Source organism: Hyperolius riggenbachi, chromosome 11, assembly GCF_040937935.1.
Source record: "Hyperolius riggenbachi isolate aHypRig1 chromosome 11, aHypRig1.pri, whole genome shotgun sequence".
Lineage (NCBI taxonomy): Eukaryota > Metazoa > Chordata > Amphibia > Anura > Hyperoliidae > Hyperolius > Hyperolius riggenbachi.
Genome location: NC_090656.1, coordinates 120433578 through 120450068, shown reverse-complemented (window position 1 = coordinate 120450068; position 16491 = coordinate 120433578). Strand labels below are relative to the sequence as shown.

At 42.4% G+C, this 16491-nt stretch overlaps 1 protein-coding gene across 1 annotated transcript in view; it reads left to right on the top strand.

Annotated features, from left to right (window-relative positions):
• Positions 1-16491, top strand: part of LOC137537713 (intestinal mucin-like protein) — a 280540-nt gene that overhangs the window by 79909 nt on the left and 184140 nt on the right. The window lies entirely within an intron of this gene.

Below are 16491 nucleotides of genomic sequence, written 5' to 3'. Positions count from 1 at the left end.
TATTCCAAACTATATGAGGTAACAAAATGTATGCCCTTACTGTGTTTCCAAACACTTCTTCCATGTCCATTCAGGTAACATGTCAGGTTTTAGGTTTCAGGGCATAGAAAGGCTCTCACACTCACTAAGGGGAGGAGATCTATATAGGAGGCTATTAAAGCATGAGGCCTTCTGGATCTGGACACTGGGGACCCGTTCTCCTTTGGGACTAAACTCCAGATTAGACTTAAATACATTTTATGATAAATAACATAATGTACATAATATTAATAATATACATATAGTGATATGCCTATTCCCCCTCCGATTCTCCTCTCATCCCCTGGCTTGTTCTCTCCTCCCCCTCCAATCTTTTTCCACCTCCCCTTTCCTTTCTTCCTGGTTTCCGCCTTTATAACAAATAGGTATCTACCTAATATACTGTATATAATAAAAAAAACTATATGTTTAGATAAGGCGGTTGAGATTAATAGGTTGCGACATTGTCATGCAGTTTCTATGTGTGTTTTTAAATTGATCTTTATCTGTATTGTAGTGGGTTATACCACTTTTAAATTATGTTGTATATACCTTTAGGCTTCTTGCACACCAAGACGTTGCATTAGGTGCCACGTTAAGGTCGCATAACGTGCACCTAACACAATGTATGGTGCTGCAAGAGCCGACGGTAGAGTAAGCCGCGTTAGGCGGCTCGATTCCTATAATGTCTCCCAGAGTGGCGCTGATTGGCCAGCGGGACCACGTGATGCGGAGCGAGACACTCCGCATCACGTGGTCCCGCCGGCCAATCAGCGCCCGCCAGTGCAGTGAATATTAAGTAGCCATGTGCGCGGCTACTGTAGCTGGCTCTCCCCGCCTCCTCTCCGCCCCCCACTGCGCATGTGCAAACAGTCTAACGCGGCTATAGCCGCTCCAACGCCGTAGCATGCTGCACTTTGCGGAGAACGTGCAGCGTTACACGTAACGCAACGTGGGCTGTGTGAACAGCCCACTTGTGTTACATTGCTGTGCGTTGGGGGAGCGTTACAGGCGCACTAACGTGCGCCTGTAACGTCTTGGTGTGTAAGCAGCCTTAAGCCCAAGATGCACACCCTTTTGGGCGGGGTTTGATATACTATATATACCTATGTAACACCTGTATTTGTAAGCTATGGTTAAGGAGCCACTTAGTGCGTGAGCTTTTAATTGTGACACTGATGATGGATTAAAGAATAAAAGATTTCTATTTCACCCTACCATTTGGTGCAGCGGGATTTCCTTGGTTACCTGGAAGTTCCTAATTTGGCTGCAGCTTGTACTGCAAGGTGTCTTAACATTTGGCTGGCAGGTTTGGAATAAAATCTTAATAAAGTTACACCTCATGTTGAGATGCTTGAGTCGGTTTCAGTTCTTACCCTTGCTATGTTTTTCTGTGACACTTCTTGTGAGGCGGTCAGGATTGCAGCCAAATCAGCCGCTTTAATTGTGTTAGAAGATTTCTTTGGTTGAAGGGTTGGGAGGGTGATTCGACAGCAATGAGCAAGCTATGTGCCCAACCTTTTGAAGGTAATCTTCTCTTTGGCTCTGATTTAGAAGAAGCTTCGACCAGACCAGCTGAGAATAAAAACAATTTCCGTCAAAAAAGAAGAAAACTTTTCCAAATAAAAATTTTACGCAGCTTTAGGAAAAACGCAAAGGGAAACCAGGAGCCAGACAAACACGTTCAGAAATCTAATAAATCAAAAGGATTTATGTTTAGCCTTCCCAATCCAGTTCTGACATTAAATCCGCACAGCAATCCCAGCAATGACTGTTGTCCGGGTCAGGTGACAAATTTTCTTTATGGGAAAAGGTAACATCAAACAGCTTCATTCTGAACATTGTGATTCATGGTCTGAAGCTGGAATTTGTCAAGCATCCTCCGACAAAATTTGTCATGACAAAAGGACATCAAAACTGTCAATTGCAGGGAGCCATGGTAATGGCGGTTGTAAATTTGTTTCGGAAAGGAGTAGTGGAAGAGGTGCTGATTCTGGAGCAAAGAAAAGGCTACTACTCCACAATCTTTTCTGGTTCCAAAGAAATCAGATTTAATTCTGGGTCTAAAAAAGTTTTTCCTGGGAATAATGCTGGACTCAAGGGTTCAGCCTTCATTCCTTCCCCAAGTCAAATAGGATACTCTGATTGTAAAGATCGAGCATTTTCTGGGAGCAAGAAAATTATTCATCAGGGAAGTAGTATATAGAGAAACCGAGAGCCCAATATAGTGTAGTATGTTAAAACATAAACGAAGTAAGGCAAATCAGTGAGAAGAATATACTCACAAACGTGGGTTACCACACAGGCAACCACTGTATAAGCAGGTGAGGAGATTTTACCTGTCCTCACTCAGGATTAAGAAGTCGCTCTCTGTAGATGAGAAAAAGGGGTAGATCACCCCTCCACCAGGGGTGGACACGATTTTGCAGTAGGAGAACAGAGGCGCCAGCAGAATAAAAGTGGATAAAACCTTTAAAATTTGCTTGGAGGAAGTGGTGGACTTACCTCCATAAAGCAGACACGAAAGACTGTCTGAAAAGTAGCAATCACATTTATTATATGGTACCCCAAAAGTGCAACGCGTTTCGCAGGCCGAGCCCGCTTCATCAGGCAATAAAGTCGGGACAAAACTGTAGACAAGAGACAGTACATTATGCTATAGTGAATTCTGCAGTTACAAGATGCATATTAATATATTACATGTCATAAAGCATACCATATGAAAAATTGCTTTCTGGAGATAGCTTCAAAAGTTGGGTGTACAAGTAAACAATAGGGGGTAGAGGCTATGGTGCTCGTGATAGTAATGGGCTATGGGGTATTTTTTACACAGATTTGCAATGAGTGGTATTGGTAATAAAAAAGGGTATGTGTCAGCAAGTGTAATGGGTAATAGAGCATTGAGAAGAGAACAGGGGGCCAGAAATATAAGGTAAAGTGTGCAAATAAAATAACATAAAGAACTCACCAGAATTCCAGCAGTAGCAGGTGTAGCGCCTCAGTGGAGTGGTGAGGACGCTCAACTCCTTATATATACACAGGTACTTGCTAATAGGGCCAATTAGATGTGTGGGAAGTGTTAGGTTGGCGGGGTTAGGGCGAGTGTGCGAGCAGCCAATGGGTTCTCGCCATCTGTGTTCAGTGAATTGGGTTTTTGGTAAGGGTGGGCGGGGTTAGGGCGGGCTTGCGAATAGCCAATGGGTTCTCGCCACCTGTGTTCAGTGTGTTGGGTAGTTGGGGGGTTGGATACAGGTATCATGGTTACCAAATGTGCAGCTGAGTACAGCACTAGCTCAATAGAGTACTGGTGAAGGGCACCGCCTTTGACATGGGAGACCAGGGTTCGAATCCCGGCCAGGGGATAGTTAAAAAGAAAATAATGTACACGATAAGGAAGAGAAAAAGAAAGCCCACATGACAAGCACCACTAGAGAAATGTTCAAAAAGTTAATTTAATACAATACATCAAAGGTATGGACACAATGAGATTCTCATGTAGTTAAAATCAAGTAAAAATGGCAAGAACAAACCTGCTGCAAGTAAATAACAACTTATCAATAATACAGTATATGTACTGAATAAATAAGGAATATAAAGGTGCACCTGCAAAAAGCTGGATCTGGCAATACTACCAGCAGATTAAATACCACATAATAATATCAGCATAGTGAGCATCAATAAAGAGCCCACAAATGCTTGAACCCGGGTTCAGTAATCAATATTGTGCAAAAAAGCATGTGACACATGTACAAAACAATCATATAGATAACAATGTGCTAATAATAATCTTCATGATATAACTATAAAGTGCAAAGGGCTGCAATGGAATGGAAACAGCAGAGCAGCCTATACGTGGCGTGCATAAGAGAAATGTGGAGTGCAAGAAATAAAGAAGATACTTATCCCTAGTATGAAAGGCAGGTGCATGCAGCAGGGAAGGTCGGCTCCCCTCAGGACAGTCCCGCTAGCTCCGCGGGCGTCACCCCGCTTTGAAAGGAGAGAGGACACCGCACTGTTACCACGCCATGTCGGCGTTTAAATGTGAAGAAGAAGAGGGCGTGCGCATGGACGACGGCTCCGCGTCAACCGGATGTGACGTCATGAACCGGCGGAAGTACTGAAACTGGTGGATGGAAAGCGTAACCACGCTGGAGCGCACCAGCTGAACCAGGAAGCCGCAAGGTGAGTAGTGCGCATGCTAAAGGGGACGAACAGAGGGATATGTCAGAGAGTCCAACAAACCAATAGAACAATAGAATAGAATAGAAGAAGGGAGGGGCCCAGCAACCCAATGCAGTGTACCGGACAAAGAGAAAACCAGTCGTATAGGAAGTGAAAATACAATTAGTCCCATATATAGACATAGATCATAATATGTGCATAAGCAAACACTCATCTACATGACAAATATATGCATACTAGAGAATGAACACAAATAATAAACACTACCACATGATCATATAATAAGCTATAATGTCATACAAAAAACATATAAATATATATATATACGACATGATTAACTTGCAAAGAGTTCTTAAAGGGGCCAAAGTCCATCTATTATATCATGCTTGTTGTGCCAGCCGGCACAACATATATGTCCACATAGTACCAAAGGATTCCTGGAGAAGCAACAAACGACGCTCATCGGCCGCAAATCAAAAGAATCTCTTCAATCCGGAATAAAGTTCAAAGGTTGTCAAGGGTGCACAAGCCACCTGTAGAAACAACCCAAGGTCCAGAGGGTCCACAAAACAAGGGTCCACAACACACGGTCCATATTGATCAATGGTTCACATCCTAATACACAGGTGATAGGAATATATGCTACAATCTGCATAAGGAAACATATAACAAATATTAGTATATTTATGTAGGTAATTATAAACACCAAGAGCAAACATATCAACCTAAATGCCATAGGGCAGGCCAATGATCAAAGATTCAAAAATTCTAACCCAGGAAACCAGACCAATCGATTTCCTCATTGATGCCCAATGGGGCCATGCTGCCCAATTGGTAAATCCATCTGGCCTCGCGTTTCAATAAATTCCTAACGAGATCCCCACCCCTTAGTCCAAGCCTGATTTGCTCAATACCAACCACACGGAGGCCCGTAGATGAACCCCCATGGGAGGATAAGAAATGTGCGGCCACCGATGTCAGAACATGTCCATTAGCTGCATCTCGTGCAGCCAATCTAATCTTGGAGAGATGTTGTTGGATTCTAACCTTAAGCATGTTTTTGGTTTGTCCCACATAAATCTTATTACAGGGACAAATAAGTGCATATATTATTATTCCCCTGCTTTTACAATTAATGTACCCATTAAGCCTATATTGTTTGTTTCCCCCTATATCAAAGATGGTTTGTTGGGGCCGCATATGTTGGCAAATATTGCACTCCCCACATGGATAACTACCTTTCAGGGGGCCTCTACATTTTTGTTTCCTTTCAATGAAATGACTTGAGCAAAGCTTGTCTTTAAGGCTGGGACAGCTCTTGGCTGTGATGGAAGCCCGGGGCGTGATGAACTTGGCAATTGTAGTATCTGAAAGCAAAACTGGCCACGTTTTATTCAAAATACGATATAAATCTCTCCATTGATTATTGTACATGGTACTCAGTCTCACCAATTGATTGGCTGGCCTGGAAGTCTGATGAAGTAGTGAAGACCTGTCAGTAGCCTTAGCCCTTTGGTAGGCTTGGGAAATCACTCTTTTGGGGTAACCCCTGTCCTTAAAGCGGTCAGTGAGACCTCGTGCCTGTGTGGAAAAATCATGCACATCAGAACAAATACGACGTACACGAAGAAATTGGCCCACAGGTATGTTGTTACGTAAAGGTTTAGTGTGTGCACTCTTGTAATGTAATAAAGCGTTTACCGAGGTGGGTTTACGGAACAAATCCGTGCTTAAGTGGCCCTGCGCATCAATTTTAATTTTAATGTCCAGAAAATCAATATCAGTGGAGGAGATATGCCCAGTCAAATGGATGTTCATATCATTGGCATTCAAGATAGTTAAAAACCGATTATACTCCTCCCTTGACCCCCCCCATAATATGAATATGTCATCGATAAATCGATGCCACCCTAAAATAAATGGATGGAATTCTTCCATAGCGGAGCCAAATACCAGTTCCCGCTCCCAAAGACCAAGAAATAAATTAGCAATGGAAGGGGCGCATTTTGCGCCCATAGCTACACCGCAGACCTGTTTGTAGAAAGACCCATTCAATAAAAAATAGTTATGGCTTAGGGCAAAGTCAGTTAAACATAAGAGTAGTTGCTTAAGATCACCTTGCTGGTTACCCTCCATACTAAGAAAGTAGGACATGGCCTGTAATGCCCATTTATGTGAAATATTTGTATAGAGGGACTCTACGTCTAAGGATACCAGTAGTGTCCCTGGCATCACAGTTAGATCTTCCAGCGTTTTCAAAAGATCAGAACTATCTCTTAAGTATGAGTCAAGGCTTATAACATGTCTCTGTAGAAAAAAATCTATAAACTCACAAATCGGAGCCGTAAGACCTCCAATGCCTGCTACAATTGGCCTGCCAGGGGGACAGGTAGTATTTTTGTGGATCTTTGGCAATAGGTAAAAGCTGGGTATCACTGGATGCTTGACCATAAGAAAGTCTAGTTCCTTTTTGGAGATGGTACCTGTATTGTAAGCTCGAGTTAGAATGTCATCCAACAATGCTTTATAGTAGTCTGTAGGATTGCCGGGTAGGGGGACATAATGGTCAGTATTCTTCAACAATTTATATGCTTCCTGTATGTACATTTCTTTGGGCCATAAGACAACGTTTCCACCTTTGTCCGCCTCCTTAATCAAAAAAGAATCATTATTTGACAAATCTCTAATAGCTTGCAGTTCTTCTCTGTTCAAATTTTGCTCCTGATGGTGTATGATTGGTAATTGTTCAATTTCCTTGCACACTGATTCAAAGAAAAACTTAATCTGAGGGCATGAGCCAAAGGGAATAATTTGCTTTGATCTTGGTCTAAACACATTTGCACGATTACTCACCAAATCACCTTGTTGATTTTCTTGTAATAATATCATTAAGTCCTCAAAGACCTGTCTGTCCAAGGACTCCATGTGAGGGGGGGCTTCTATGCCTCCTTCAAAATATTTCTTAAATGTCAGTTTTCTGCAAAAGAGATAAACATCTTTCAGAAGCTCAAACTTGTCCAAACTTTTGGTAGGTGAGAATGTGAGTCCCTTTGCTAATACTTCATGCTCAGCCCTGGATAGCTGATAATTGGTTAGATTAATAACCTTTAATCCATGTGCTGTTGTTCCCTCAATCTCTTGACCCGTGGGGTTTGGGGGTTCCTGAGATCTCTTAGTCTTGTGTCTCCTACCACCCCTCCTTGTACGTTTTCTACGTCCACATCGCTGTCTGATAAAAAATCACTTGTAGATGCTGAATCATTAATCTGGGATGTTCTAGGATTCTGTCCATAATCATTTGGCCGTGGGGCTTCTCCCCCACTTGGCCCATTGGGCTTATTGGGCCTGCTAGGCTTGGGGCCTGCTAGGCTTCTACGCTTCCTCCCATTACCTCTATGCCTCCACCTATAGGCTGCTCCACCATCATAATCCTGACGATCCCTAGCCAGTTTTTTCTTTTTACCATCAATAATAAATTTTTCAAAACTCTCCATATCTAATTTTAACTGATCAAGAAAGGGTTGAACAATAGTATTCCTATCAAGTACCATAAGTGAAGCCTCAAGTTTTTTAATCTTAGCTTTTTTCTGGACCAACAACTTTTCATCATGTTCAATAAGCATGTCTATAATAATGACAGAGCATTTGGCTAGGCCTGTTTCCCAGGTGGTTTTATATTCGTCCATGACCTCCCAAGCTGGGAAAATCTGGACTCTCAACCCCCTGGGATAAATTTTTAAATCCTTATACTGTTTGAGGCTATGTACATTCCACCATAATCTCAAATACACCTTGTTCAAATCCTTAAATGTTCTGCATAATTGTTTGGTCTCCTAGAGACCCCACCCCCACCTTGTAGATGGCCCGCAGAGAAAACAGTTTCAAACTTTCTACTCCACCCAGTTTCTAGGTTATCAATAAAACCCTCCATGTGGAATCTCACTGTGTCCAGAGATAATATGGACAAAAGTTCAAGGAATAGGAACTAATGTATATATGCGTAGATACTGTAGGGTGCTGGACTGAGAAGGTGACAAAAAGATAGGACACCTTTGTAATATAGTAAAGGAACAATATGTCCGCAACACCCACAGTGTAAGCAATGAGCTCACAAAAAATCCAGTGTGCTAGGGCTCAACATATATATGTACACGATAAGGAAGAGAAAAAGAAAGCCCACATGACAAGCACAACTAGAGAAATGTTCAAAAAGTTAATTTAATACAATACATCAAAGGTATGGACACAATGAGATTCTCATGTAGTTAAAATCAAGTAAAAACGGCAAGAACAAACCTGCTGCAAGTAAATAACAACTTATTAATAATACAGTATATGTACTGAATAAATAAGGAATATAAAGGTGCACCTGCAAAAAGCTGGATCTGGCAATACTACCAGCAGATTAAATACCACATAATAATATCAGCATAGTGAGCATCAATAAAGAGCCCACAAATGCTTGAACCCGGGTTCAGTAATCAATATTGTGCAAAAAAGCATGTGACACATGTACAAAACAATCATATAGATAACAATGTGCTAATAATAATCTTCATGATATAACTATAAAGTGCAAAGGGCTGCAATGGAATGGAAACAGCAGAGCAGCCTATACGTGGCGTGCATAAGAGAAATGTGGAGTGCAAGAAATAAAGAAGATACTTATCCCTAGTATGAAAGGCAGGTGCATGCAGCAGGGAAGGTCGGCTCCCCTCAGGACAGTCCCGCTAGCTCCGCGGGCGTCACCCCGCTTTGAAAGGAGAGAGGACACCGCACTGTTACCACGCCATGTCAGCGTTTAAATGTGAAGAAGAAGAGGGCGTGCGCATGGACGACGGCTCCGCGTCAACCGGATGTGACGTCATGAACCGGCGGAAGTACTGAAACTGGTGGATGGAAAGCGTAACCACGCTGGAGCGCACCAGCTGAACCAGGAAGCCGCAAGGTGAGTAGTGCGCATGCTAAAGGGGACGAACAGAGGGATATGTCAGAGAGTCCAACAAACCAATAGAACAATAGAATAGAATAGAAGAAGGGAGGGGCCCAGCAACCCAATGCAGTGTACCGGACAAAGAGAAAACCAGTCGTATAGGAAGTGAAAATACAATTAGTCCCATATATAGACATAGATCATAATATGTGCATAAGCAAACACTCATCTACATGACAAATATATGCATACTAGAGAATGAACACAAATAATAAACACTACCACATGATCATATAATAAGCTATAATGTCATACAAAAAACATATAAATATATATATATACGACATGATTAACTTGCAAAGAGTTCTTAAAGGGGCCAAAGTCCATCTATTATATCATGCTTGTTGTGCCAGCCGGCACAACATATATGTCCACATAGTACCAAAGGATTCCTGGAGAAGCAACAAACGACGCTCATCGGCCGCAAATCAAAAGAATCTCTTCAATCCGGAATAAAGTTCAAAGGTTGTCAAGGGTGCACAAGCCACCTGTAGAAACAACCCAAGGTCCAGAGGGTCCACAAAACAAGGGTCCACAACACACGGTCCATATTGATCAATGGTTCACATCCTAATACACAGGTGATAGGAATATATGCTACAATCTGCATAAGGAAACATATAACAAATATTAGTATATTTATGTAGGTAATTATAAACACCAAGAGCAAACATATCAACCTAAATGCCATAGGGCAGGCCAATGATCAAAGATTCAAAAATTCTAACCCAGGAAACCAGACCAATCGATTTCCTCATTGATGCCCAATGGGGCCATGCTGCCCAATTGGTAAATCCATCTGGCCTCACGTTTCAATAAATTCCTAACGAGATCCCCACCCCTTAGTCCAAGCCTGATTTGCTCAATACCAACCACACGGAGGCCCGTAGATGAACCCCCATGGGAGGATAAGAAATGTGCGGCCACCGATGTCAGAACATGTCCATTAGCTGCATCTCGTGCAGCCAATCTAATCTTGGAGAGATGTTGTTGGATTCTAACCTTAAGCATGTTTTTGGTTTGTCCCACATAAATCTTATTACAGGGACAAATAAGTGCATATATTATTATTCCCCTGCTTTTACAATTAATGTACCCATTAAGCCTATATTGTTTGTTTCCCCCTATATCAAAGATGGTTTGTTGGGGCCGCATATGTTGGCAAATATTGCACTCCCCACATGGATAACTACCTTTCAGGGGGCCTCTACATTTTTGTTTCCTTTCAATGAAATGACTTGAGCAAAGCTTGTCTTTAAGGCTGGGACACCTCTTGGCTGTGATGGAAGCCCGGGGCGTGATGAACTTGGCAATTGTAGTATCTGAAAGCAAAACTGGCCACGTTTTATTCAAAATACGATATAAATCTCTCCATTGATTATTGTACATGGTACTCAGTCTCACCAATTGATTGGCTGGCCTGGAAGTCTGATGAAGTAGTGAAGACCTGTCAGTAGCCTTAGCCCTTTGGTAGGCTTGGGAAATCACTCTTTTGGGGTAACCCCTGTCCTTAAAGCGGTCAGTGAGACCTCGTGCCTGTGTGGAAAAATCATGCACATCAGAACAAATACGACGTACACGAAGAAATTGGCCCACAGGTATGTTGTTACGTAAAGGTTTAGTGTGTGCACTCTTGTAATGTAATAAAGCGTTTACCGAGGTGGGTTTACGGAACAAATCCGTGCTTAAGTGGCCCTGCGCATCAATTTTAATTTTAATGTCCAGAAAATCAATATCAGTGGAGGAGATATGCCCAGTCAAATGGATGTTCATATCATTGGCATTCAAGATAGTTAAAAACCGATTATACTCCTCCCTTGACCCCCCCCATAATATGAATATGTCATCGATAAATCGATGCCACCCTAAAATAAATGGATGGAATTCTTCCATAGCGGAGCCAAATACCAGTTCCCGCTCCCAAAGACCAAGAAATAAATTAGCAATGGAAGAGGCGCATTTTGCGCCCATAGCTACACCGCAGACCTGTTTGTAGAAAGACCCATTCAATAAAAAATAGTTATGGCTTAGGGCAAAGTCAGTTAAACATAAGAGTAGTTGCTTAAGATCACCTTGCTGGTTACCCTCCATACTAAGAAAGTAGGACATGGCCTGTAATGCCCATTTATGTGAAATATTTGTATAGAGGTACTCTACGTCTAAGGATACCAGTAGTGTCCCTGGCATCACAGTTAGATCTTCCAGCGTTTTCAAAAGATCAGAACTATCTCTTAAGTATGAGTCAAGGCTTATAACATGTCTCTGTAGAAAAAAATCTATAAACTCACAAATCGGAGCCGTAAGACCTCCAATGCCTGCTACAATTGGCCTGCCAGGGGGACAGGTAGTATTTTTGTGGATCTTTGGCAATAGGTAAAAGCTGGGTATCACTGGATGCTTGACCATAAGAAAGTCTAGTTCCTTTTTGGAGATGGTACCTGTATTGTAAGCTCGAGTTAGAATGTCATCCAACAATGCTTTATAGTAGTCTGTAGGATTGCCGGGTAGGGGCAAAATAATACATGAACATAATATTAATTATGGCAGAAACGAAATTAATAAATTAATACATTTGGCATCGCAAATGTAATGTAACAAAATTATAGCTAGTGTTGATACAAAAAGGCAAATAAATACTCATGGAAAAAAACCTAAACATTGGAGGACAAGTTGTAAATAATTTGGAAAAAGAAAAAAAAAAATTATGGTAAAAACAATGAGATAAAAAGGAGGAAGAAGACAAAGTAAAACAAGACAAATTACGATGTATAAATCATGAACAATTCTAATTATTGATATAAATAATGTGAATATACAGATGTGTAAATATACAGCTATGTAAAAATAATGATCTAGCCTGGGGTATTGTTGTAAAGATGAACGTTGCTATATTAAAAATGAAAAATACAAATATAAATAATAAAAGAACTAAAATTAGGAGTACTAAAAATATTACACATAAAAGGATAAAAAAGAGCGGCCAGAGATAAAGGCGGCGGAAGTAATGTTCCTACTGGGAAAGCTGTCCTCTTGTATTTCTGCAGTCAAATGGGCTCAGGCAAAATATAAGATAAATATAAGACAGTGGCTGTGCTATCTTGTTGTTGTTAAAGGGACTCAGAGCAGTGCAGTAACTATGGAAAGATGCATACCATTTTGAAGCTCTCTTTCTCCTCTTTCCAACAATATATAAACCGCCGCCCTACGCCTTTTAGTTTTCGCTATTTTCGCATTTGAAATTGCGGCAATCGAGTAATTCAAAAAATCATATTGGATCGGGCTCAGGTCATCCTGGTGACCCCGTCATTGGCCCAAAGGGGCTTGGTTCTTGATGCTCTTGTCATTGTCGAACCATGGAAGCTGTCTGTAAGTCAGGACCTGTTGAGTCAGGGACCAGTCTATCACCCAAATCTGGAAAAATTGGGTCTGATGGCCTGGCTATTGAAAGGTTAATCCTTCAAAGGAAAGGTATTTCAGGGAAGGTTATTGAGACTCTGCTTCAGTCCAGGAAGCAAATAACTTGAGATATTTATCTTTGAATATGGAATGCTTTTTGTAAATTTAATGTTCAAAATCAGCTTTATTGATAAGCACAAAAAGGAAATACATAGTATGCATGTTTAAGCGAAAAGGCAACATCTGAAAAGTACAGAGAACATAACAGTCTCATGAGAGAGACGATATGAATAAGAACAGTAACATGACAGGGGGATCAGCAACAAGGTTACATGGCATAGTTAGATAATACAATCCAGTTTCTTATTAATTGACAATGGTAAAATTAGGTACTTTTAGGTGGTATTAGGCACAGCAGGCATATAGAAGTATTTAAGGTACGTCCAACTTTATTAGTGCATATAAGAATTTATGACCTTTGGGACTTGAGCGTATGCTTTTTGCAGATTTAATCTAATCAAGCAGGATTGTATTGAGAAATTATCAATTCCCAATGTTTTGAGTTTTTTTCAAAATGGATTTGATATGGGCATGAAGTTGAGTACACGCAAGGTCCATATTGCTTTTTTTTTATGTTTTTGGTGGATCTGCTAATTTAGGCATTTTGTTAGAGCTATTAAACAGAAATCGGCCATTAAGATGAGGTCAGTTGCTCCCTGGGACTTTAGTCTAGTCTTAAACATGTTGACTGGTGAACTGTTTGAGCCTTTACCAAACATTCCTCTGAAATACCTTTCCTTGAAGATGTGCTTTTTAATTGCAATTACACCCACTAGACCAGGCATGGGCAAACTCGGCCCTCCAGCTGTTACAGAACTACAAGTCCCACAATGCATTTGCCTTTGAGTCATGACTGTGGCTATCAGACTCCTGCAATGCATTGTGGGACTTGTAGTACCTTAACAGCTGGAGGGCCTGCACTAGACTGATGTGATGAACTCACCTACCAGCGGTTCCAGCGCCGGCAGCTCAGACGGCGGAGCGCAGCCACGAACTTCCTCCTCTGATTCTTTCGGCAGCATCCCCAGCACCCTTGCAGTCGTGATTGGGAGTGCGCGCTCCCCCTATGTCCCTGGGCGGGCGGGCGTGCGTGACTCAGAGCCGCTCTTATACTCTCCGACGTCAGAGGAGTTAGTGTCAGCTGACACGCTGTCAGCTGACACTCTGATTGATTGCTGTGGGTTGGGGCCGGCCCTGGGCGGGCTTTTCAGTACTTAAACTCCTGTCTCGCATTCACTCATTGCCCGTGATATCAGTACGCTGGTGCTGGGCACTCTGTCTCACTGTGATTCTATTGCATTATTATATGTGTTAAGCCTAGTTGCTCTGATATATATGCAGTGTCAAGCAATAGGTTTGATCGCCTCTGGAGAGAGGCGCTCAAACCTATTGCTTGACCCACTGAGTTGTGCTCCCATTTTTGCCTGAGGAAGCGGGGTCACACCCGCGAAACGCATTGCATTTGTGGAGTTGAATAAATCTGTCAATTCTGTTTTATCGAGACTCAAGTGAGTTTTGTTTTTTGTAAGAGGGAGGTGAGTCCACCTCAACATCCCCCTTTGCTTTTAAACGTTTTTTAAAATGTTTTACTCTACGCTGGCGCCTCTGTATACCGAGTTTTTGCTGGACTACGGTTATCTGTTCCTCATTATTACACGCCTGTAACCAAGCGTGATAACGGATAGGAGAGATAAAGGCATTATGTATTTCTCCTCCTTACATGACTATTTCAGAACAGAAAGTGGTTTTTGAGCTTCCTCCAGATTTTTTGCTAAAGGTGGTTTCTTCTTTTCATGTAGAGCAAGAGATTGTCTTGCCGTTTTTTTATTCAAATCCTAAAAATCCAGGGGAAGAAAAATATTCCACGCTGGATGTTAGATGTTTGTTGACCTGTCTTGATAGGACTAAGGATTGGAAGAAGGATACTTTTACAGTTCCAAGGTTAAAGAATAGAGTTTAAAGCTTTGAAACCCACTTTAAGTAATTGGTTGACTCAAACAATTTCATTAGCTTATACTATTTCAGATTTGGTGCCTCCAGCACATTTGAAGGCACATTCTACAAGAGCAGCGTCCTCCTCTTGGGCAGGAAAGTCTTCTGCTTCAGTCTCTCAAATTTGCAAAGCAGCCACATGGTCTTCTTTCCATACAGAGCTGGATTAAGACAAAACTGGGCCCTAAGCAAAGTGATAATGTAACGATTGGTGTCAGCACGCAGAGAGAATCTGATTATTGGTGATCTGCAGTATCACCAAGAATGCAGATATATACCTGATTATTGATGATCTGCAGAATCACCGATAATACAGATATATTGTTAACCTCTGGACACCTCTAGGTATGTGAGTGTTTGGTGTAACAGTAATACTTTGAGTAACGCACCTGCTGAGCAGGTGATAATTGACAGTACAGAGACACTGCTCTGAGAGCACAGGAACGTTCCAGCAGCCTGAGGCTCCTCAAGGAGAGGGGAGGGTGAGTGACAGCTGACGGTGGATGTCACTATCTGGTCTGGAGACCATCTCTTAACAGGAGAGATAGCTCTCAAGGTCGGCCTCGCCTGGTCGGCAACACACTGACAGATAAGGTACAAAGACAGAAGGCTGATTCGGTATCCTAGGCAAGCAGGGTCTGGCAACGGAATATCAGATATGCGAGGTACCGAATCAGAAGACAGAGGAGTAGTCGGAAAAGCTGTAAGTCATAACATATAACAAAAATGCCTATTCTGGGTGTGAGGTCCTTAGTCTCAGCACCCCGGAACTAGACTGAAGTATACACAGATGATAATACAGTTCCCTAAGCTGAGTGTGAGGTCCTTGGTCTCTACACCCTGGAACTAGTCTGAAGGTATAACACAGATGATAACACAGTTCCCTAAGCTGGGTGTGAGGTCCTTAGTCTCTACACCCTGGAACTAGCTTAAGCATAAACAGAATAACAATTCAAAGTAATCTGGCTAAGTGTGAATTTTCAGGTCCACCTGGTTCAAACACACTGAAGGATCTGACTAGGTCTGAGTGCTTCCACGTAGTGATCGCAACGGCAGACAACTTGCAAGTGACCAGCAGGTACTATATATGGAGTAGTGCTCTCCAGCACCACCCCTAATTGCTCAACCAATAGTATCCTGCTCTGGAGTCAGCTGATCGGCGTGGTCAGCTGACTCTTCCTGCTTAGTATAAGAATTCTGCCTCTCAGCGCGCATGCGTGTATTCCTAAGCCTATGTGCACTAACAGACTCAGCCACACCAGACACACGCTGCTGCGTGCAAACCGCCGCGCTGGACGCGGAACCAGCCGCCTTACTGTTGTTGCATGCGGCGGCTTTTCCACATTCTGCCCTGCCACCAGACACACGCTTCCGTGTGCAAACCGCCGCACTGGACACGGAATCAGCTGCCTCCTTAGTAGCACATGCGGCGGCTTTTCCGCGATCTCTCACAGATAACTTTGGGCCCCTCTGACCCTGTTGCAAGTCAGGTAGCGTTGATTAGGGAGGTTTACAGGAAGTTAAACATTTTTAATAAATCATCCGACATGTTATTACCTTGTTTTTGTGTCCATGCTGCCGTTCATGTACAGGCACGACCATTCTGAGCAGATTCAAGTATGAAGCGTGCATGCCCAGTACCGCGAAGGCGTGCATGCATGGCTTTTTCCTCTGTGCATGAGCAGATTCATGCTACTGGGCATGCGTAGACCGAACTGGTACCTGCGCAGTATGGTCACGCTCATGAGAATGTGGCCACAGAGGTAAAGAGGGTACCAGCCAGCAGCAGTGGGTTTGTGACAGATCTCGAAAGCCTCTGGAGTATCCAGTTAAGTAGCTAACACTTTTTC